This window comes from Centruroides sculpturatus, unplaced genomic scaffold (assembly GCF_000671375.1).
Source record: "Centruroides sculpturatus isolate CEXI.00-Female unplaced genomic scaffold, Cexi_2.0 scaffold847, whole genome shotgun sequence".
Taxonomy (NCBI): Eukaryota; Metazoa; Arthropoda; class Arachnida; order Scorpiones; family Buthidae; genus Centruroides; species Centruroides sculpturatus.
Window position 1 is genome coordinate 130,451 of NW_019385094.1, and position 23,173 is coordinate 153,623.

General features: G+C 26.1%; 1 protein-coding gene across 2 annotated transcripts in view; it reads right to left on the bottom strand.

Moving 5' to 3' along the window:
• LOC111634600 (delta-sarcoglycan-like) overlaps positions 1–23,173 on the bottom strand; it is a 141,879-nt gene that overhangs the window by 104,658 nt on the left and 14,048 nt on the right. Inside the window, exon 1 of one of the 2 annotated variants that reach the window (XM_023379424.1) lies at positions 18,175–18,479. The exons of the other annotated variant lie outside the window; for it this stretch is intronic. The gene's annotated coding sequence lies outside the window, so the exon portion shown is untranslated. Of the gene's footprint in view, positions 1–18,174; positions 18,480–23,173 lie in introns of those variants that run through there. 2 annotated transcript variants of the gene reach the window in all.

Genomic DNA, 23,173 nt, shown 5'->3' on the forward strand with positions numbered 1-23,173 from the left:
GGTAAAATTAAGTTATTAATAAACTTTAAAAACTGGAAATTCTACACCGTAATTTTAATAATTTGTATCAATATATAAAACAAATTAGAAAATTAATTTAAATAAAATTAACAATATTTTTAATGACTTTTATATTTAAACAACATATATAATTTTTTTTTGTATAATTTTGAGGAATATTTTAAAATTTTACAGAATAAAACATTAAATTATTTAATTTTAAAAGAAAATTCAATTAAAGATTAGGCTACATAATTTAATTAGACCGAATATTTATATAAGTTATAGCATATAATTTTTTAAAATATTTTTACTTTTAATGTTAATACCTTATAGAGAATAAATAAAACAGAAGCTAAGACCAAGAAAATTTTTGCAAACGTTCAAATAATTGAGTTTTTTCTTGTTATTAATCTTTTGGAATAACAATTTCTCACATTAAGATAATGAATGTGTTTGTAGACTAATACAGGAAGGAATAAAGGGGGAAAAAAGGAAGTATTAAGGGCAATAAAATAAATATTTGTCTATCACGACTTTTTTCGCATTATATGTTTAGATTCTCCTAATTGGCAAAGAGTTACCCTAAACTCGTTACGTTACTTTTTGCCTCTTTTCAGTTCGATCTGCCGGTAATTAGCTCTTTACGTCATACTTGTCGACCATTGTCGACGTCACAATAGAAACGAGTCTATTGTGTGGAATCAGAACAGTCAGTGCGGAAAGTTGACATCGATTAGACAAGATCTTAACATTTTTACCGGTTTGTCCATTGGTTTCTGTAGTGTATGCTTATATCAATTAGAATGCTGTTGCGACCGATACTGTATCTTAAATGTTATTGATCCGAATTAAAATTTTTGCTGTAAATAATGTATAAATAGCAAATTTTTTTTATATCTAAAAAAATTGGATTTAAGAAGTCGAGTGACGAAAGAAGACATCGATTAGATAATTTTTTTCTTTCTTTCTTGTTTTTACCGGTTTGCCGGTGGCTTCTTTGCTATTTACTTATTGCAACAGAATATCATGATAACTAAAATTAAATAACTCAATTAAATGTTAAAAATATTATTTTGTAAATATTTACTTTGAATTGTAACTTCAGAAAAATTTGCGTTTTGTTACTTTGAATAAAATTTAAAAATATATATTTTTAAAAATTTTTGACTGTTCTGTGAGACTAAAAGGATCTTTTTGATCATTCCCATCATGGATTTGGTTAGATCCACAACAGAGGAGGTTGAGTGGTGAGATACAGCACCCGACATACAGTGGCGCGTTATAGCTTTGTGGGGTTCAAGCAAATTCGAATTAGGAGGCCCCATATACAATGTTGACATTTTTTTTCGGGGGAATGTTTCCGGGAGAAATATATTCTTATAAAAGATTGGCTTGGGCCACAGGCAATTTCTCTCTTTTGCCCATAGGATAACGTGCCACTGCCGACGTATCTCAGTAAAATTTCTGGGCGTTTTCGACTATATGTAATTAAATCAATAACATTAAGGCAATAAAAATCTTTGTTTCGTTTTATAAAAATAACAATTTTTAATAACGCAAAATTTTAATATAAGCAATCGATATACAACATTAACATCACATTTCGCTTGTTACTTCGCTTTTTGGCTTTTTATATTTATTTTCGCATGTAATATTTAATTAAGAAATAATAAACAAACAACAAACATTTAAATAATTTGTTTTATAAAACCAAATAAATTAATTTCGTAAATGTTTAATTTTTTTATTAATTTTTATAAACAATTGTTATAACAATTAAGATTTTAAATATAATTAACATTAGTTTTTATAAAATATATTATTTAAGCAATAGCTTAGAATAGCTAATACGACTTAATTATATTTCTTGCTGAAATTATAGATAAAGTTTGTATTAAATATTGTAAATTGTTACTGTATTTTAACTCGCATTTTGATCGAGAAAATAATGTTATCGAATTGAAAATTAAATATTTTAATAATGATTTCAGTAGAGAAAGAATTTAATTAAAATTGATAGGATTGAGGATTTAAATCAAGAATTATCTGTATATCGTTAGGTACTGAATGAGGAGTTAAACATATTAACCGGACATTAGTTTTGATGTAGGTGAAGTAAAGAGGAACATTATGTTTTAAAACGATTGAGATGTAAAGGAGTGAAGAGATGAAGCGTTTTCACACGCACTTCGCATAAAGCATTGTCTCTTGATACTTTTTTGGTTCTGTTTGTAAACAATGACTCTCTTAAAACGCATGCGTGGTTGAATTTTGAATCGTCAACCCAATCGGCTTAAACTGTCAAGCACTAACGTTTCACTTAGGCATTCTACAATCCCAAAATATATTCCGAACGTCAACATCTTGACCTTCGACAAATACTTTTGTTAAAAATATTTAAAAATAATGCAGGAATGCATCATGTACAGGTGTCAGTATGATGGCTTATTCTAATAGTTTTTGAAAAGATTTATTTAGTGCATTAGTAAAAAATAATAATAAATAAAACAAAATAACATTATATCTGTCATCGACTAGTACTAAATACACACCATTTTCCTTTAAATGTTACCGTAAATTTAATTATAAATTAATTATAATTAAAGTTTCGTTATAATTAAGACATATAAAAACAATTTTGTTTACTTACAGGTTAATATCCATATTTAATGCGAGTATAATTTGTGTGTAATCAATTAGTATGAAAATGATCTTATCTAGACAATCTCACAGTATCAAACTGTGCTTTAGATGAAACATTAAAAAATTAACTGAGAGGTCATTTGTATAACTTATTACATACTTATTTTAAAATGTATAATATAAATAAAATACTCCAATTAATATTACCAATTTAAAGCAGCTTTTAAAGTTAATTGTTAATTAACCGAATACTTTATTTTAAGGCGAATAAAGCGTTTTTTCTTATGAGTAAATTTTATGATATAAAGAGACAAGAGGCAGAAAGGTGAGTTATATTTTGTAAAAAAAAAAGTTGACAGTACTCCTTGTGGAAAAATAATAACATGCAAATTAAAACTTTGTAAAAATTGCTCTTCTCCTTCCAAACTCTCAAGGAGGACTTGGTATTGAAACGAAATGAGGACATAAGAGTTTACTATATTTATTTATTCATTCACGTATATGTATTATACAAAGTTATAACCTAACTTTAATTAAAATTTATAAGCTCTTAAAGATATTAATTAAAATTTCTCTTATTTAATTAAAATTAAATAATATTTTCCTCGATGCAGAAACTTTAATATACTACAATCTCTCATATTCTATATAATGCAATATTAATGTTTAAAATTTACTAAGTAGAAAGAAAAAATAGAAACAATAATTTCGTTAGCATGAAATACTAATTTGCGTTTATTTTTATGTATTATTAAAATTTTAATTAACTGATATAAACTTTATATGTAATCTTAACACGTAAATAATAACTAGAAAACATGAATTTATTGATTTATCTCATAATTACCTAACTAACAATTTTCATATTATACAAAGTAAAATATAAATAACAAATTAGAAAATATTCATATTTATTTGTTTATATAAATCATTAAAATTTATATAATAAACTGAAAAAAGGCTTTTAAGGAAAAAGTATTTACAACTTAATAATTACAATCATTTTAATACTTGGAAAAGGTACAACAATTACTGTAAAATTATTGTATATATTCCTGCAAAGAACCTATAAAATTAAATATAATTAAAGTTAAAATATCAAATTTTATTATAATTAATTCATGAAAATCAAACGAATTAATCTAGATTGATTAACTCATTTACATGTAATGCAAGCTAAGCTTTTTGCAAATGCTACATAATATAATCTTAATATTTTCTTTAAAATAAAGTAAGATATACAAGATATATCTTTCAAGTATAATTAGATCAAGTTGCTAATTTATTTACTTTTTAATCTTAGTCAACATTTTCTAATTTTCCAGGTAAGAATCTTTTCTTAAAACCTTTTATGTTTGCTTCTTTCTTTATAATAAAATTTTTAAAAGTTTATTGTATATCATAAATCAATAAGGTATTAAATTTAAAAACGTAGCTTTTACTTCCATCTAGTATAAAATAAATATAATAAAATTAGTTAAATGAAAATTATTGGAGACTGATGCATAAAACTATAAAAAGAAAACCTTTAAAATTTGATAAATAGTTATTTTTATATACTGTTATTTAATGTTCTATAAAAATTAAACTATCAAAATAATTAATTGTATATAAGAGAATCCTTATAGATAAGATTTTATTTTATTTTAATTTTTAAAAAAATATTATTTTATCTTCGAAACTTATCGTTGTAATTAACAGTACTATTTTAAATTTATAACTTAATTCTGGTATGTTTTATTATCTTTTACTAGATTCTTTAGCACAATTACAAATGTCTACATGTTGATTTTGAAAAAATATTTTAATTAAATTAATATCTTTTCTAAACGAATCTAAAACATCTTTATAGTTTATAATATTTTTAAATATTAAAATAAACTTTAAAGAAATTATTTGAGATATTAAGTGGCTTTTTATTTAAATCTTAAACACAAAGAAGGAATTATTAATCTTATTTTTCTTATCTCCGTTGATCTTAACAAACAGATTTACTTTTCTAAATGGATAAAACGAACGCTTTTGATCTGATTACGCAAAGTAAAATTTAAATAGAAATTTAGAAAAAAAAGACATTTCAGTTTAAAAACATTTTGGTATTTTAATAATTTTACGTAAGAAATTATCATAATCAGAAAATTTAAAAACATAGAATATATATAAGGGATGAGTCATAATAATTCCAAGCCCTTTGGTATTAATAAAGTATAATGTATGTGTAGTTATATATTAAAACGAGCGCAGTAAATTGTTTATACTTGAATAATCAAATAATCCTAATTATTCCCTTTTTACCTGATTAAAGTTTCAAACAGTTATAAATTTTAGTAAAATGTAATTAAATTCAAAATTAAGATGAATAGATTTAGAAAGGAAAGAAAAAAATAAATCCACTAAAGTAAAAATTCTAGAAATAAAAAAGTATTTTTGTATCTTATAAATAAAATATTATAAAATTTATTGCTTGTTTTTTAGTCCGAAGTCATTTTTTTGTTATAAAAAATTATTTAATAAAGAAAATAAAATATTCTCTCCAAGAAATACTTCAAATATTCTAAAATTTTATTCTTTTGATATTTCTTACATAGTAACTTTATTTTTGTTTTCATAATTAATGAGTGCTCATGAATCTATGTACTGTCGATCAATATCATTCTGGTATCAGCGCTTTACGTAAAAGTCGATCCCGTAGTATAGTTATTCAATGAAGCATTGTTTCACATAAAAGATATGCAATAGCTGACGTTAAACAACTGTTTTGAATTTAAAAGAAACATTTTTGCCACGAAATACTCCCACATGGGAGCTCAACTGTAGTTTTATAGTATTTGTTTATCATAAAATATATAAAAGCTGAAATGATTTCGTAAATCTTAACTTTTTTTCTTCTTTTATTTTATAATTTAATATAAAAGTTTATAATAAATAAAATAAAATATTTATCAAAATTTTATATTAATACTATTTAAGAACAGTATTGACAGTTTATATTATCTCAAAGTTAAACAGGTTAACTTTTATAGAATTGCCTAAACGTTTAGATGATGTATCAGTTAAATTCTTATGTAAATTTTATTGAATAAATCTATATTTATATTTATTTATTAATATATGTATATTCTGAATATTAAACTACATCTTAGGCTTTAAATATTTTGTTTTACAAACGTTTATTCGATGAAATTTAAAAAAAAAATCTCTCAAATAAATTATTGATTTTAATTTGAAAGTTATATCTTAGTAAAATATCCCATGTTTTAATCGAAAATAAAGTACAATTTTTATCATTTTGAAGTTAAAATATAAGACTAAGTGTTCGACATTTTTTCCAATTTAATGAATACTTTATCAGCTAAGAGAGAATCTCCCAAGTTTAATCGATTAAGGAAACGACTGCAAAGAAAAATCTGATATAAAACTTCTTCAAACGTCTGATTTAAAATAGGAGGCGATAATTCTTACAGTTATCATTTTATAAAAGATAAAACTGTCTTATTTAAACATTGTAATACACGGAAACTCGAAATATATAATCCATCAATTTGGGGGGGGAAATAATAATTCGTATGACATTATCTGACTTTAATATATGAAGTAGCCAGATTACTTATACTAAACTAAGATACAAAAGCCCACTGCTGCAATAATTTTTTTTTTTGAATATATTAAATCTAATACAATAATTTTTCTTATTTATTTCTTGTAAGAATATAAATGACTTTTATAAAACAAAATATATTTTAAAATAAGCTATTTATATATAATTTGAAACGATCGCTTAAAGTATAATTGATTAGACTGTAAAAATTCGCACTTTTAACTCAAAATAATAAATAATTACATTCATAAAATAGGATTTAATGTGAAATAGAATTGTCATTTTTTTCCTGATTTATGTTTTCGTGTATAAAATATATTTATTAGACTGTCATTTTATGTTCAAAGATTTTTGTTTTCTTTTAATTGCATTTTTCTCGAGAAAATAATACATTATCTTTCTATTTTATTTATTATTTTTACTGCAGAATTTTGATTTTAATTATATTCAAAAAATCATTATTATTATTTTTTTTAAAAATTACAAAATTCAAGATCAATTTATCCATGAATAATTCCCGTATAATTATAAAGTTAATTTTATTTAAATAAGCGTCGTGAATTATTTTTTAAATTTTATTTTAAAAATTTTTCTCACATATTCTGTGACATAGAATATATTTAATATTGTTATCAAAACGATAACGACCTCGTTTAATCTAACAAGGTAGACTAATAAAACGTAAAAGTATGACATTATATTACGTTTTTATGGCAACTAACAGGTGATAATATCAACCTAGTATAAAATATTAGTACTAAAATATCGGAAAGAGATATTTTGATATCCTTATAAAGTATAGATATGACAATAAATGGCAAAAGAAAATTTTAAAACTCTTTGTTTTGAAAATTGCTTTGAATCGAGCAAGGACAAAGATTAGTTTACTTTTGAAAGAGGAAGCGTTGTAAGTATTAATAATGATAAACAATCAGCTTTATAGGTTATATTAATTATAATTCGCTTCGTATAATATTTATTAATGAAAACTAGATTATCTGATAACGAAATATATAGAAACCACCAAAAAAAATTAACATTACGTCTTATAAATAACATAAATCAATTAATTTTTACTTGGTCTTATTCATTATCTTCTGTGTAGATATCCCACTACTACTTGTATTTTTTACAACAATAAAAATATACTAATTTAAGTTTTTTTTATGTGTGTTATATAAAAAAAACATTGGCATGTTTGCTATAATTAACAAAAGGATTATTAAACACATGAAGAATGGTAAGTCATGTTAATTAACTAGTTTTATTCTAGAACATTTATCGCATCCACAAAAATATGTTTGTCTCATTAACATACAACACGATTTAAATTCCTCATTTTTGAGTTATATAATGACACAGAATGACACTAAACAAATATGTAGCTAAAAACAAATATAAAAATATATTTATACCAATGTTAAAAGTAGTTTTTATTTCCTTTTAGGTTTTTATGTAGGTGGAAAGAAATTGTATTGTACAACCTCATCTTTTTCTGTTTTGTTTTTTCTTGTTTGTTTTCCCTCCATTACGAAGTAATAGTCTGGTGTAAGTTTTTATAAATATCCATTTAATTACACGATTTAAAAAAAAATGTATATTACAAATTTGATTTTGAAGAGTAGATGAATTACCAAAAACTATATTTTTTATAATGGCAGTTTAATTAAAATGTTTTACGGAATGTATAGATATGAAAAAAAGTATTAAATTTCTTACTCTTTCATTGTTAATCTTCAATTAAACGGTTTTGAAAGACTGGTCAGCTTGAAAAATCACGAAAAGCATGCAATCTTGCATGATAGTCGACCAACTTATCGATTATTTTAAACGAGCGAGGTAAAGCTATGTGTAAAGAGGTTATATCTCTTCGAACGACACAGCAACAAGTGATTAGATGATTTATTGAATCTCCTTTTGAAAGGAATTTGCAGATTATACAACAAGATGCCAGAAAAGAGACAGTAAGCTAAAATCACATTTTCTAAAGTTATTCTTTCGCGGAAAAAAGGATAATATAGTAAATGGATATTGATAATAAGCATTTTATCAGTTCGGATGATTCTAATGTAAGTTGAGAATGACATAAAAATATAAAAATCAATTTTTTATTTAGAAAATTTCTACTAGAAGTACAAGTCGTTCTATTTTGGAAGAGAATAGAAAGTAAGATGAATAGAAATGCAAACTATTCAAATTACAAAAATAAAATATAATTTCTAGGATTCTTCGATATAATGGAGAGATCCATCTTGGAAACACGATCTACTTTATAGTAATAAAGTAACTTGGAAACGAACATAATGGCTCTTTGCGAAAATTTGACTGATTGACAACGGTATTCCATTAGCCAGCCAAACTCCGCAGTCGATATTTTCTACGGATGGTGTTAAGGGAAAAGAAGTAACAGCTTTGCCATCAATAGTCGACGAGTCGATCAAAATAGGAAATAGAAGTACGTCTTGTTAACCTCTCCTCTTTCTGAAATGCCGTCTTGTTCATCGTCATCTTCAAAGAAGAATGTTTTGTGGTGAAATGAAGAGATTCCATTGCTCTCGGTAAGTATCAAATTTCCTCTTTTCACTTTCCTTCCGAGCGTCAACCTATTTCCTATGCTTTAGCAGCAAAACAGCAAGCTTTCCTAACTGTTTTGCTAGTTAGTAATTGTTTGTTTTAATGGGTCTATCCTAAACATTGCACCATTCTTGAATTTAACATTTCATAGAAATGCGATTTGAATAACCTAATAATCTCTGACGAAAACCCTAATTAATAATTACTGTAATCATTAATTATTGAAACGAAATGAAGCAATAAATATATTTATAAAATCCGGAAAACTTTCAGGATATACGAAAAATTATGCTCTGCGTTACTTATTTATTAAATAATAAATATAAGTTTTAATCAGAAGGCAAGCCAAGGTGTGTTTTTATCTAGCTACAGATGCAGCCGTTAAGGAAGTATATCAGATTATAGTTTGTGCCACCTGTGTTTTACCGATTAATGAAATGCAACTTCAGCTATTGACCACAGACCGCATATGTAGAGAGCTATTAGGAGAACTTGATCGTTATGGAAGAAACAGAAGTAACTATCACCCCTCGATCATTAAATTTCCACTCATCTGATTTTCATCAATGACAAATTACACTTGGATTGAAATCCTCCGAGCGACAAGTTAGATTACTATGGGGTGCTTAAACCTGAAGTAGATTATTAAAATAATTATAATTAAATGTTTTAATTACGGTATGTATTAATGAATGATTTTTGATTTGGTGCCGCCTTACAACGAGAGGTAAGCGGTGACCTATTTATTAATGGAAAAATTTAAAGTACCTTTATACAAATAGACGTGTTTACAGATCATACTTCCTTTCCCTCAATCTGTCCCGAGGGTAAAATTTCACTTCTTGGTCGTCGAACGTCTCTGAAAGAAGAGCTGGAGGAATACGCCGCTGTATGCACGTAATTATCCTTTACGTTCAAATGAATTAAATTAGGACCGGGGTGTCCTTTCTCATTTCCTGTCTTTTCATTCCCACTAATTAGGTGCCATCAAGGTAGAATGTGTCAAGCTATGCCAGAGCGAGAGACAAAAATCGATGTTGGAATAATTTCACCGAAGTCATTGCCTAAGGGAGGACTGTAAGATGGTCAAGTGGCCTATCTTAATTAACAAGAGTCCAGTCTAGAAATTCGCCTGGGAACACCCTAAGGTGGCTTTCGATAATGGAATAGCAAAGTTAACCGATGTTAGGTGATAATAGTAATCTCGTGATCGTTGTTTCTCGATTATATGCAATACTATAAATAACATGGGTGCCATTGAGTTTCCCTATTTAAATGCTAATTTATTAAGAAAATGTGTGAATTGAATCAACTTGACTTAATTTTCACCTAGTTTTAGGAAATTCGGTATTATAAGCAGAATTTTTAAAACTTTTTCATAATACATTGATTTTTTATAGTGATATAATCAGCTGAAGTTCAATACGCTGTAATTGCTAATTTTCTATATTATATATCTTTATAGAACTTATAACATAGCAGCAAAATTAGAAAGATAATTATTAATCAACTTTTTTATCTGAAATTTTATGCAAATAATTTTAATTCTTTTAAAAGTATATAGATATAATATTCTACAATAAATTAATTTTAAAGAATAGATTAAATTATTCGTTCAAATATATATAGCCTATATATAAGCAATTGATAATCGACTGTTTTTTCTCACAGTTTCTTCAACTGCTTCTTATATTTCAGATTAACTACAAAAGCATCATTAAATCTGATACACAAAATATTAATAGTATTTAAAACATTTTTGCATAAACTATAAAATAACTCAGTTAAGCTTAATGCTAGTAAATTAAAAGATACGTTGGTGAATAAATAAGCTAATTTATTAAATTGTAAATTTAATTCAGTATTAATATCTTATACAAACATTATGAAGTGATTATCAGATCGCAGGAAATAGAATAAAATTGTTAGAATATCTCCATGGCTTTTAAAAATTCTACGTCTAAAAATTCGTTGCTTTTCTATCATTAAACAGAATAAATCGTGGCTTGTAAGATAAAACGGAAACAATTTTCAATTCCGTTGAATTTAGATGAATAGTTCTTCTTGTCGAAGACATAACATCAACGATAGGCAGTAAAATAAAATGACAATGTTGCCAGACTTAAACGTGTCTTGTCTTCAAGTAGTAAAGTGAAAGGCACTTTGTTTTTGACTAAGTAATAGCTTAGGACCCAATAGTTTGTATTCGGCATTTCACTTTATAATCTCTATGGGAATTAATAGGGCTATAACATGAGACTGTTTCTCTTGTTGGTAAATGGCGTGAAAGATTTTTTATTGTCTAAATGAATTTAACCTACACACTCTATTATCATTTAAATTTAAAAGATATTTTTGTCTTATAAACGCATCATTGTTTATCATAAAATCGTTATCACTTCCTAAAATAATGTTGATCTTATTGGAAAATTCTCAATAAAAATAGCACGGTGTTCCTTGTGTCATTTCGTTTTTTTTATAATTAAGTAAAAATATAATTTAAAAGTAGAAAAATATAATAAAAATTAAGATTTTNTGGATTACCATTTACATTTCTAAAAATAACTTTACTGGTTTTTGGATAAAAATCCCCAAATTATCATGAGTACATACTATAACTAATCGTAGTAAACTGTCATTTGTAAAAAAAATACTATTTATTTTGTTTTTATAAAATATATTATTTAAGCAATAGCTTAGAATAGCTAATACGACTTAATTATATTTCTTGCTGAAATTATAGATAAAGTTTGTATTAAATATTGTAAATTGTTACTGTATTTTAACTCGCATTTTGATCGAGAAAATAATGTTATCGAATTGAAAATTAAATATTTTAATAATGATTTCAGTAGAGAAAGAATTTAATTAAAATTGATAGGATTGAGGATTTAAATCAAGAATTATCTGTATATCGTTAGGTACTGAATGAGGAGTTAAACATATTAACCGGACATTAGTTTTGATGTAGGTGAAGTAAAGAGGAACATTATGTTTTAAAACGATTGAGATGTAAAGGAGTGAAGAGATGAAGCGTTTTCACACGCACTTCGCATAAAGCATTGTCTCTTGATACTTTTTTGGTTCTGTTTGTAAACAATGACTCTCTTAAAACGCATGCGTGGTTGAATTTTGAATCGTCAACCCAATCGGCTTAAACTGTCAAGCACTAACGTTTCACTTAGGCATTCTACAATCCCAAAATATATTCCGAACGTCAACATCTTGACCTTCGACAAATACTTTTGTTAAAAATATTTAAAAATAATGCGGGAATGCATCATGTACAGGTGTCAGTATGATGGCTTATTCTAATAGTTTTTGAAAAGATTTATTTAGTGCATTAGTAAAAAATAATAATAAATAAAACAAAATAACATTATATCTGTCATCGACTAGTACTAAATACACACCATTTTCCTTTAAATGTTACCGTAAATTTAATTATAAATTAATTATAATTAAAGTTTCGTTATAATTAAGACATATAAAAACAATTTTGTTTACTTACAGGTTAATATCCATATTTAATGCGAGTATAATTTGTGTGTAATCAATTAGTATGAAAATGATCTTATCTAGACAATCTCACAGTATCAAACTGTGCTTTAGATGAAACATTAAAAAATTAACTGAGAGGTCATTTGTATAACTTATTACATACTTATTTTAAAATGTATAATATAAATAAAATACTCCAATTAATATTACCAATTTAAAGCAGCTTTTAAAGTTAATTGTTAATTAACCGAATACTTTATTTTAAGGCGAATAAAGCGTTTTTTCTTATGAGTAAATTTTATGATATAAAGAGGCAAGAGGCAGAAAGGTGAGTTATATTTTGTAAAAAAAAAAGTTGACAGTACTCCTTGTGGAAAAATAATAACATGCAAATTAAAACTTTGTAAAAATTGCTCTTCTCCTTCCAAACTCTCAAGGAGGACTTGGTATTGAAACGAAATGAGGACATAAGAGTTTACTATATTTATTTATTCATTCACGTATATGTATTATACAAAGTTATAACCTAACTTTAATTAAAATTTATAAGCTCTTTTATACATGCCGGCCTATTAAAAGTCATAATTTTACACCTATTTAAGAAGGATCTTTCGCCAATCCATTAAATTCACTTAATGAATATTCTCATTAATTATAATCGAAAAATATACAAAATATTCTCATCGGTAATTAAAATTATTATCAAGTTATTTTAGAATAATACTTCTATTTTATAATTATTATAGATTATTCATATAAATGTTTTTTATATTTACATAATCTTATATATAATCAAGTTTAATGAGAAGCGGGATCGACATTATATCATCTTGGATTAAGACTTAGAAGATTGGCTATCCTCATAAACGACAGTTATTTATAAATTATGATAGGCAATTGCAGCGGTAAAATTGTTTAATTTTTTCAATTTTGGGGCCTCCGAATCCCGGATGGCTTAACCATGTGCTTCACGTGCCTAATGGGTAATACGTCACCGATCGTCATCATCAAAATAACATTTTAATGTCGATGTCGTAATTTAAAAATATCCTTGCATTATTTTAGGAAAGTAATTCAGTTTTATATATTTAAAATGCAGAAAAATTGATATTTTAAAAAGTATTCTATATTCTATATATCATCCTCCTCCTCCTCTTCATCATCATCATCATCAAAACAAAATTTCTTATGATGATGTCGGTAGGACATCTTCAAGTATTTATACAAAACAAAATAGAAAGATTCCATTTGACTTTGTATATAAAGATAAGGAGAAAATATAAAATGCATTCTGTATTTACTGATCATCAATATTTACTGATAATTTTATTATTAATGAATAAATTCTTTTATGATAAATATACTCACACAGTCAACAACAACACGAATTTTTATATTTGAATACTCACCTCATTGGTTACTTGTTTCCGTTTCCTTTTACTAATTTCGATTATAAAACTGTTAAGATTTATTTTCAAAAACTTTTGCTTATCGATAGATTATAAAATGACTCTTCTATCCATCCGTATAATTCACCTGTAAAGCAGCCGCTTGTTGTAACTCGTATACGCCAACCTTTTACCGGAAGAAGACCTTCGCCTTGAGTCACGTGATGCTTTGTTAGCATCCGATTGGTCGCTTTTTTCGATCTTTTCAATTTTCCGAGATAATCGTCTGCTGCTTTTTGATATCGATAATTCTCGGAGATTTCGCTTTAGCGGCTCGTTGAAATGAAAAATTAGAAATTTATTTATTTCTTATGACATATTCAAATGTATTAAATTCGATGAATTTTTAAAAATTAACATAGTTTTTTCTTGAATAAATAAATATCGAATTACCGTTATTCTCATTTTGAATTAACCAATGAAATTTCGTTTTATATTTCAAAAATAAATCATCTGAAAATTTTTAAATTTGATAAAGTTAATTAAATAAATTCTAAAATATTATTCTTAATTAATAATTTTATGTCTAAATCACGAATCGTGTTTAAAATAATTGTGTAAACCTCCTTATTAAAAATTAAATTTAAATCGATTTCTTCACCAGAGGGCTTATTTAAAACTTAAAAGAAAATAAAGAATGAAGTGAATTTTAAACAATAATCTTTGTAATAATTTAATTTTACTGAATTTTTATTTAAAATAAATAAATAATTTATAATAATACTAATAAATAAATGCATAATACATTTTCTGATTTTTATTCTTTTCAAATTAAAACAATGGAAGATACCACGCGCCAATCTCGATTTGTATCTCGTATCTTCGAATTAACAGATTATCTTCAATTTTCTTCTCAGTTTTAAATCTCTGCAATTAAAATAAAATATAATTTAAATATTTTATAAAATAATTCATTAGAATTAGCGATGATTTTTTTAGAAAATGCTTCTTAATAATTTATTTTTCAGTTAAGCAGTCGAATATTTTTGGATTTAAACATAAAAATCGAACAAAAATTACTCCAAAATTTAAATTTTGGGTATTTAAAATGATGCAGTCAAACCTGTAAACGACGGCCGCCGACGGAAACATAAAATATGGCAGTTGTTGAAATGGCTAATGTTTGGAGGTTATTTTGTCTGCATTTTTGTTCAACGTCCTGAAAAAAATGGCCGCCGTTTAGAGGGGTCCTTGATAGAGATTTGATTGTATTTATAAAATTGTAAATTGTTTAATTATATACCTGTAATATGTAGCCTATATACAGTCAAACCTTCAATAACAGTCACTACCGAACAACGTGCATTTTTTTTTACTCCAGACACGTAGAGGTCTTAAAATTTAGTCTTTTATGTAAACCCCCATCAAAATGATATAATTAGTTTGTTTTGATGAAAAATATCTGTTTTTATTGATTTTATGTATATATTTTGATGGCCTTTGAGAAGAGTTGTCATTATTTATGCCTGCTGCAGCCTCTAGGTGTTGAAGAAAACGGAGGTTGAGGTGGATCCTCAACCTCCGTTTTACGTAAAAAAAATTATACAAACGTACAGGGTCAAACCTCTGAATTACGGTCACTGACAAGAACATTAAAAAGTGGCTGTTGTTCGGAACTTATTTAGTAGGGAATTCAAAAACAAACGCTTCTGGAAAAGTAGCCGTTGTTGGGAGACGATCGTTATTGGAAGTTTGTCTGTAATATGAATTAAAACTTCTATTTATAAATGGCGAAAATAACAGTTTGTATTGATTTTATTCATATAATTTTTATGGTGTTCAGAGCGGAGTGAGGTCCGACATTTGTGACTGGTTTATGCCCTGTATGTGAACTGTAACGATTCTAATTAGAAAAATGCTTGTTAAATTTTCTAGAAAGTTATTATAATAGTAAATGCAACCGTATTTATTTTTATAATTAATAAAAATTTCTAGAGATGAAATTCAGGTCAATTACATTAAATGCACATTGATTCATTTCCTTTCTTACTTCTTGTTACTATATTTTTCTAATAATAAATTACATGCGATTGATTATTCTCCGAGAATTGCTAAAGAATAATTTCTTCAAATTTCACTATAAATTATTTATCATTTCTATTATTTATTATTAAGGGTTTTCAGGAAACCCAGAGGGACTAAAGTCGCTAATTGCCCTGGACCCTGATGAATTAGGGACCATACTTCATGTTTTATCGTCTGCTTCCTTTATTTTAATATAAATAATTAGCTATAGGGCCCTAATATGTGTTTTGCCTCAGGTCCCATTATCTTGAGGGTTTATATGTATATATTTTTTTGACTAAACATAAGTCTAAACTTTAACATAATTTCCATTCATTTATTTATTAATTTTTAAAATAATACAATGGACTTCTGCATAACGCGACACTTTCGTTATTTTCGCGTAACGTTATTCCTAAATAAGAAAATATTGGTTTGCGTATCACAATACTTTACGCGACAGCACACAAGTTTTCAATTTTTATCCTAAATTTAGGGATTTTTTAACCTGTTAGGAGGTAAGAATTCCTAAACAGGGTTTTTTCTGGGGATAATTTATATTTTAATTAGAAACTTATTTAATAATCTCGTATTATTATTATTATTATTTTAATTATTTTTATTGCTTAAATATGTGAACTTTTTACATCAATTATCCAATTTACATAGAAATTATCAATACATTTTCGTGTAATGTCGCTCGAGTTTGCATCAATTAATAACATTAAGTACAGTCCACCTGTGCTAGTATAATATATAAAATTTTATTTTTCATTTTATTATGAAAATGAAAATTTATGAAAATAGAAATTAAATTCTAATACAGGTAATCCCCTATAACACGGCACTTCTATAGTACGGATTCACTCTGACACGGTTCGAGAATTGGGTAAAATCCTCGTACAACATGAAATGTAATAAATTTTTACATACTTAAGTACTAATAGTTCACGAAAATTATTATTTTCGTGAACTATTAGTACATAAGTATGTAAATTTTCTTTTCTCGCTTTCTGTCGATACACATGGTCCTTCTCGAACTTGTTTCAATGTTGCCAGATCTCGACGCTTCTGCTTCTGATGCTGCCAGATGTTTTTCCCTTATTCCATACTTTCTTTATTCTTCATAAGTGTTTAGCACCATATAAGGAAATTTATAAAGATATTTTAACTAGAAGCAAGCAATCTAAAATTACATACTTTTTGCACAGGGTAGAGCATGGATCTGAAGATAATGCAGAAACATGCTCAGAGGATAAGGATAACTTGCCAAAAAAGAAAACGCTCTCGGTTAATAGTGCTTTTAGTGATGACGAAGAAAACATTGTTTAATTTATATTAATATGTATCACTTAAGAAAATTTTAATAAAGATATTTATCTTAATTATGAAAATATAATAGNAAATTTTAAATTAAAAAGTGATGCATTTATGATAATAGCATTTTATGTATGAATAAATTGATTTATAGAGATTTAAATTTAATTATATGTATGTATATATAATTTTTATTGGTAACTATTGTATTCTAGAAAGCAAAATTCAAGTTTAATCAATGATTTAAGTTTCAAAAATGTAGGCTAACTTTCACATTAAATATAATTATGAACATAATTGAAGGTATTTGAAAATTTCACTAATAATTAGTTGTAATTATATAATTAACATGATTCAGATTATGATTATATTGCATAAATTTCATAAGAAAATCTGATATGTTTTTAAAAAATATATAGAGAAGTTTTACGATATCTTTTCCAGTAAAAAAATAATTAAGTGTACCTCAATTGACTATAAATGTAAATTAAAATAAAATAATAAAAAAATCATAAAAATTAAATATATGAAAAATTTAATTAACATAGATCTAATTCTGTTAAACATTCTTTTATAATATTAATCTGTCAAATAATGATGAATACACTTTGTATAATATTGATTCGTACAGTTACTCATGTGTACACAAGGTATCGGAAAATGATGCACTTAAACCATCTGGCGATCACTCGAAATTCTGACAAGAAAGAGTCTAAAGGATTTTTCAAAGTTTCCCACAACTGGTTTCAAATTGTCAAAATCTACAAAACAGAAATTGTCTAAAAATATATATATATATGTATATAAAAATATATTCAGATATATTCCACTCATACTTTTGTCCTTAGTATCAATATAACAAATAAATCTCTACATCACGTACAGTACTTAAGATGTAACCCAAAATGCTAACTTACAAAACCTAATAATGTCTAATCTTAATCACCATCAATATAGTTCAGTGTATTATCATCTATCGACTTTTCAATGGAGGTTAAAGATATAAAATCGTTATTTTTATCCACGATTTTAGCATATTAACGCGATGAAGAAAGAGAATTTAATGCAGAACTTAATGTAACTTACCTAAACGGGTTCTGCAGTTGATGCTACTACTTCCAGGAGCGGGACTGACGACTTGTATTACGCACAGGCAATTTGGACCAGTCGGATAGAATGTCACTTATAGTGGTTTTCACCATGGGCAGGTAGGGATGGTAATCACGTGATTCCCCACCACCCAGTTAAGAAACACAGAGTTTGCCAGTGGCTATGAACCGCACGTGTATCACAGAGCTGCAGACGAGACCGTCTGCCGCTGTATGGAGTCGCCACTACCAGAGGGCGGATGCGTCTAACCCTGCTATCCACTCTCAAACGCTTATAAATAAGCCAAGGGCGGAACTGCTTGGCGGATATCTATTGAGGAGTACATCTTTCTCACATGAAACCTCTCCACCAAACAGAAATTTTCGACTGGGAATTGTACAAAGGTTGCTCGGTGAAATTCTATAATTAAATAACATCAGCTCTGTTATGTTAATTAAATTACTAATGAAGATAGACTACGTAGTACTTATCCATTCTGTCTAATGTTTACTACTGGATAATAGTAAGAGATAGTGTTGGTTGATATATCATTTAAATATATGCTGCAAAATGCATAAGTCGATCTATTCGTGCTAAGTTGTAATATTCAGCTTATAATCAATTTTATAATTATTATCATATAAAAAAAAATTAAGGAAACAAATGTCTTTTATTGGCTTATAAGCTTTATTAAAGCTTATATCATAGAGATTATAAAACTTTCTATTGAAATTTTTTCTTGCTAATATTTTCTAGTTAATCCGTAGAGTTGATAAGTTCATGTAAATTTTCTTGTTGAAAAATATTTTAATAAAAAGATAATATATTTTCAAATACTTTTGTTATTTTAATATTTAAAAAATAAATAAATTGTTTGGATGAAAAACTTTCAATCTCCTTATATTTGTTAGTTTTTTTTAATTTTTAATATAAAATTTCATTGTAAAGATCTTGAGCCAGTTTTCAAAACTTAAAACTCTCGCTTAAATTTATTTTCTTTTTAGTTATATTAATAATAACTTTAAATATGATATGTTTATAGCAAATTACTTAAAGTATAACATGATATGCTTTTATAGATCGGTAAAATGACACGTTTTGAAATTGTTTATATGCTTGAAAAGTATAATATTAAGTGTCATTCCCTGATTAGAACACGTAAAACACGTATGTTATTGTATTGAAAAAAGAAAAAAAAACGAAAACTCTTATTCACATGTTGCACAAATGCATCATCGGATTAAAATTCGGCAGACGTGCAGGTAAATCCATATGGATTATTTGTTGCAGGGATTGTCTCACTACAATAGATCTGCGCCAGGAATATGTGTAACGTCATCCATTAGAATAAGTTCTAAATTTTATCGTTTACATGGATAAAATATATCTCAAAATATAACATTTACATCTGAAAACAGTTCAAGAATTACTGTCAAACATTGCTAAAAGAATTCAGAGGAAAAATTCAGATATATCGTTTTTAAGAGTTTTTCTTTAAATAATATTTTTATAATGTCTTGTCGGTACCATTAAATACAAATTTTAAACCATTTGTTAAAGACTTTTACTTACGCTGATATACATCAAAGTAATATATACTGTACTCTGCCATAACTTTTCGATAGAAGCTAAGTGCAACACAAACCATTGGATACCTGGTGTATAGAATATAATTATAAAGTTTACGGTATATGATCGTATTTGATAAGTAGCTTCTCTTACTAGCAATAAGGTCGGACACACGGTTATGTTGATATGGTAGAATATTGCAGCTAGTGATCTCTCGAAAGTGTAATGACCTATATCTTTTAGCTATGACAATCATAATTTCAAATAGTACTTAGTTAGCCAATATTTAAATAATTTCTACTAATATATTTCTGCGTTCAGAATCTTATATAACACAATTTAAAGAGTGAAGTAAACATCCTTAAAAGTTTTAATATTAATGATTAACATCATTCAATTAACTTATAAGTTATAAAGTTAGAATTAAAATAGTTTTTAATAACTATTTTCCATAATTTTAAAAAATTATATCCAATTACAACAATGCTAATACGCGAAAATTATTCATATAAATTATAATTTGTTTAAAGATAAATATATTAATGCATATATAAGGAGATTAGACTAGAAATACTCAAGATGGTTATTAAAACTAAGATGTAATGCAGTGAACTATCAATTATATAATAAGCCAGATGTCTAAATAATTTAATGATACATATTCTCTACATATTCCCAAGTACGTCATAAACATTCATCCCTTTAGTATAGCCGAACTCCTTCCTTGGATAAAATATTAAACTAAACATAGATTAAATAATTCTAACTATTAATGATTAACGAAAATCTGCACGATACAAAATTTAATCATTTTTATGATTGATTAAATTAATTGATTATCTTTATAAACAGTAAATTAGTTAATTAGGAAAACTGGGGATATTATAAATAATATAAAATGATACTTTACTTTCATATTCAGTTATAAATAAGAGGATAAAATTAAATATTAGAAGGAAAAAAAATCTTTAGCAGTTCTAGCCAAACATGCGATACACTGTAATTGTTTGATGTTTAATTATTTGGAAAATTAAATTTATTGAACAAACTCAAATGAAATCTAAACGTTAAATAGATTTTTCTTCCAACTTTAACATAAAAATTTAATAAAATTTACTTCTTAAAAAAAAAACTCTTACAAGAAAGACAACTGAAATCTATCAACTTAATACACACAGAAACAACGAAGTGTTCAGTATCAAGCCATTTCTTTCATTTCTTAATGAATTTCTACGGTTCCCTATAAATAACAAAAATATTTAAAAAATAAATTAAAGAATACCGCTTTAAGCGCAATTAAAATTTTTCTCGAATATATTTACATAGGGCCATTATAATTATTACAATAATAATTGCTTTAATCTAGCACAAAAGTTCATTCTTATCAAATTAACACTCATTAATCAAAATCTCAGACTGAATTATTGACAAAATTAATACTCATCAAAACCATTATTTAAACTCGATTAAAAAAATAATAATAATAAAATTCTGAAAAGCCAATCAATAAATCAATTGCATTTTCTTAAAAATTTTCGCAAAAACGTAAGAAATCTTAATGAAAATTATCATATAAATTATATTATCTACAACTGAAGAAATTAGAAAAAAAAAGTTTTTTTATTATTAATTAATGTTACAGTTTAAAATAATATATAATTTGAAAAATAGCTTTATTATTAATCAAGAATATCTCCGGATAATTAACTGCAGCCATAATTAACCCATCAACTGATTAAGGAATTGCAATTAAGTAGTTATGCAGCGTAATATGGTTAGAATAGAGATCTGCTGTGGAGAAAATCCGTTAGGTCACGACTTTTCTTATTTTCATATATCCAACTATGAGATGCGGTGTGAGAGAAAGAAAAGAGAACGAATATCTAATTACATGCGAACTAGGATTTCAGTTAGTAGTTTGGAAGATTGAATTTTTGATTGGAATGATTTTCGCCAAGAGTTCAAGCAACTGTATATATCGGAATATTGTCTGGAACACAAAAGAGAACGGTAATTATTACTCTGTCGGCAGCGAAGACAAGCAATAAACTCAGAATGAGTGCGCCTTAGACAGAAAGAGAATAGCTACAAGAGACAATCTACCATCGATACTTCATTTTTTTCTCCTTATCTTTTCAAACCATAGACAGTAACCAACCTAAAAGTTTTCCGTCTTCCCTACAGCAACCCGGAAATTGGAAACAGTCCAAGCTTTTTCCACATCTAGCAGTTTCTCTAGTGTACTAGAAGAGGTAAAACTCTTTCATATTTATAAGGAATCACGCTAACATTCGCTATGCAGGGTCGAGGAGGAAAACCTTACGGCTGTATGATATGCTGGCTGATAAGCAACATTATACCATTTTCATTTTCTGATGGGAAATGACAAAATTAAACTGCTCGCCATATAACTAATGCGACTTTACTTAACTTCCAATATAAAAGAAGAAAATAAATACATAACAGCACACAACATTCGTTTAAAGAATTATTGATTTGTAAGAATTTAAACACTAGTCTAAATAAAATCTAATAAGATTATTTTTAATAAAAATAATATAATATTCGATTTATAAAATATATAATAATATAATATACAAATAATAATAATAATAATAAATAACTTAACAGACGGTGTCTTACCCAAAGAAAACAATCAAATTTGACATTTTATATTATCTAATCAATTCAGAAAAAATTCGCATCTCATAAATAAACTGAAGATTTGTTTTTTCCATTATAATAAAACATTTTTAAAATATTGAAACAATTTATAAAATTCCTCTAAACTTCTTTCTCACTGAGAATAATAATATCAAAATGCAAATATTGCTTTTATTTTTTTATTATTTTAATTTTAAAACTATTGACGCATTGATTTAATATACATAATAATTGATTGCGCGAATATATAAAAAAAAGTTTATCATTATAATAGTATGAAAGGAATCTAAAATTTTTATATTTACAAATTAAACTTGTAAACGTAATCAGATGCAATATCTGAAGATTTTTAATCAGTTTTGTTGATGATCATTAATCATGCAGTTCCATTTTGTGTATGGGATGTGAAGCAAAACTTTATTGTTATTTTTTTCCCTTTAAATTTAACTTGTATAATTTTTAATTCTCCTTAACGAGAAAAATCATCAAGCTAAAGCACTTTTCTGTCTGTAATATTCTTCGGATATATCGCTCATTCAAATTTAAAATTATAACAAGTAAAAAGATAAAATTCATTGAATAGTTGAAAGTTAAAGGAAGATCATTTTTTTCTTATTAACTTTGATTAATATATTCTCTTCCATCCTTCATCATTATTTATCTACGATAGTAAAGAAGATATATAAGGTCTAGTCTAATAATAATAATAATAATAATAATAATAATAATAATAATAATAATAATATTTCTATATATTTTAAAT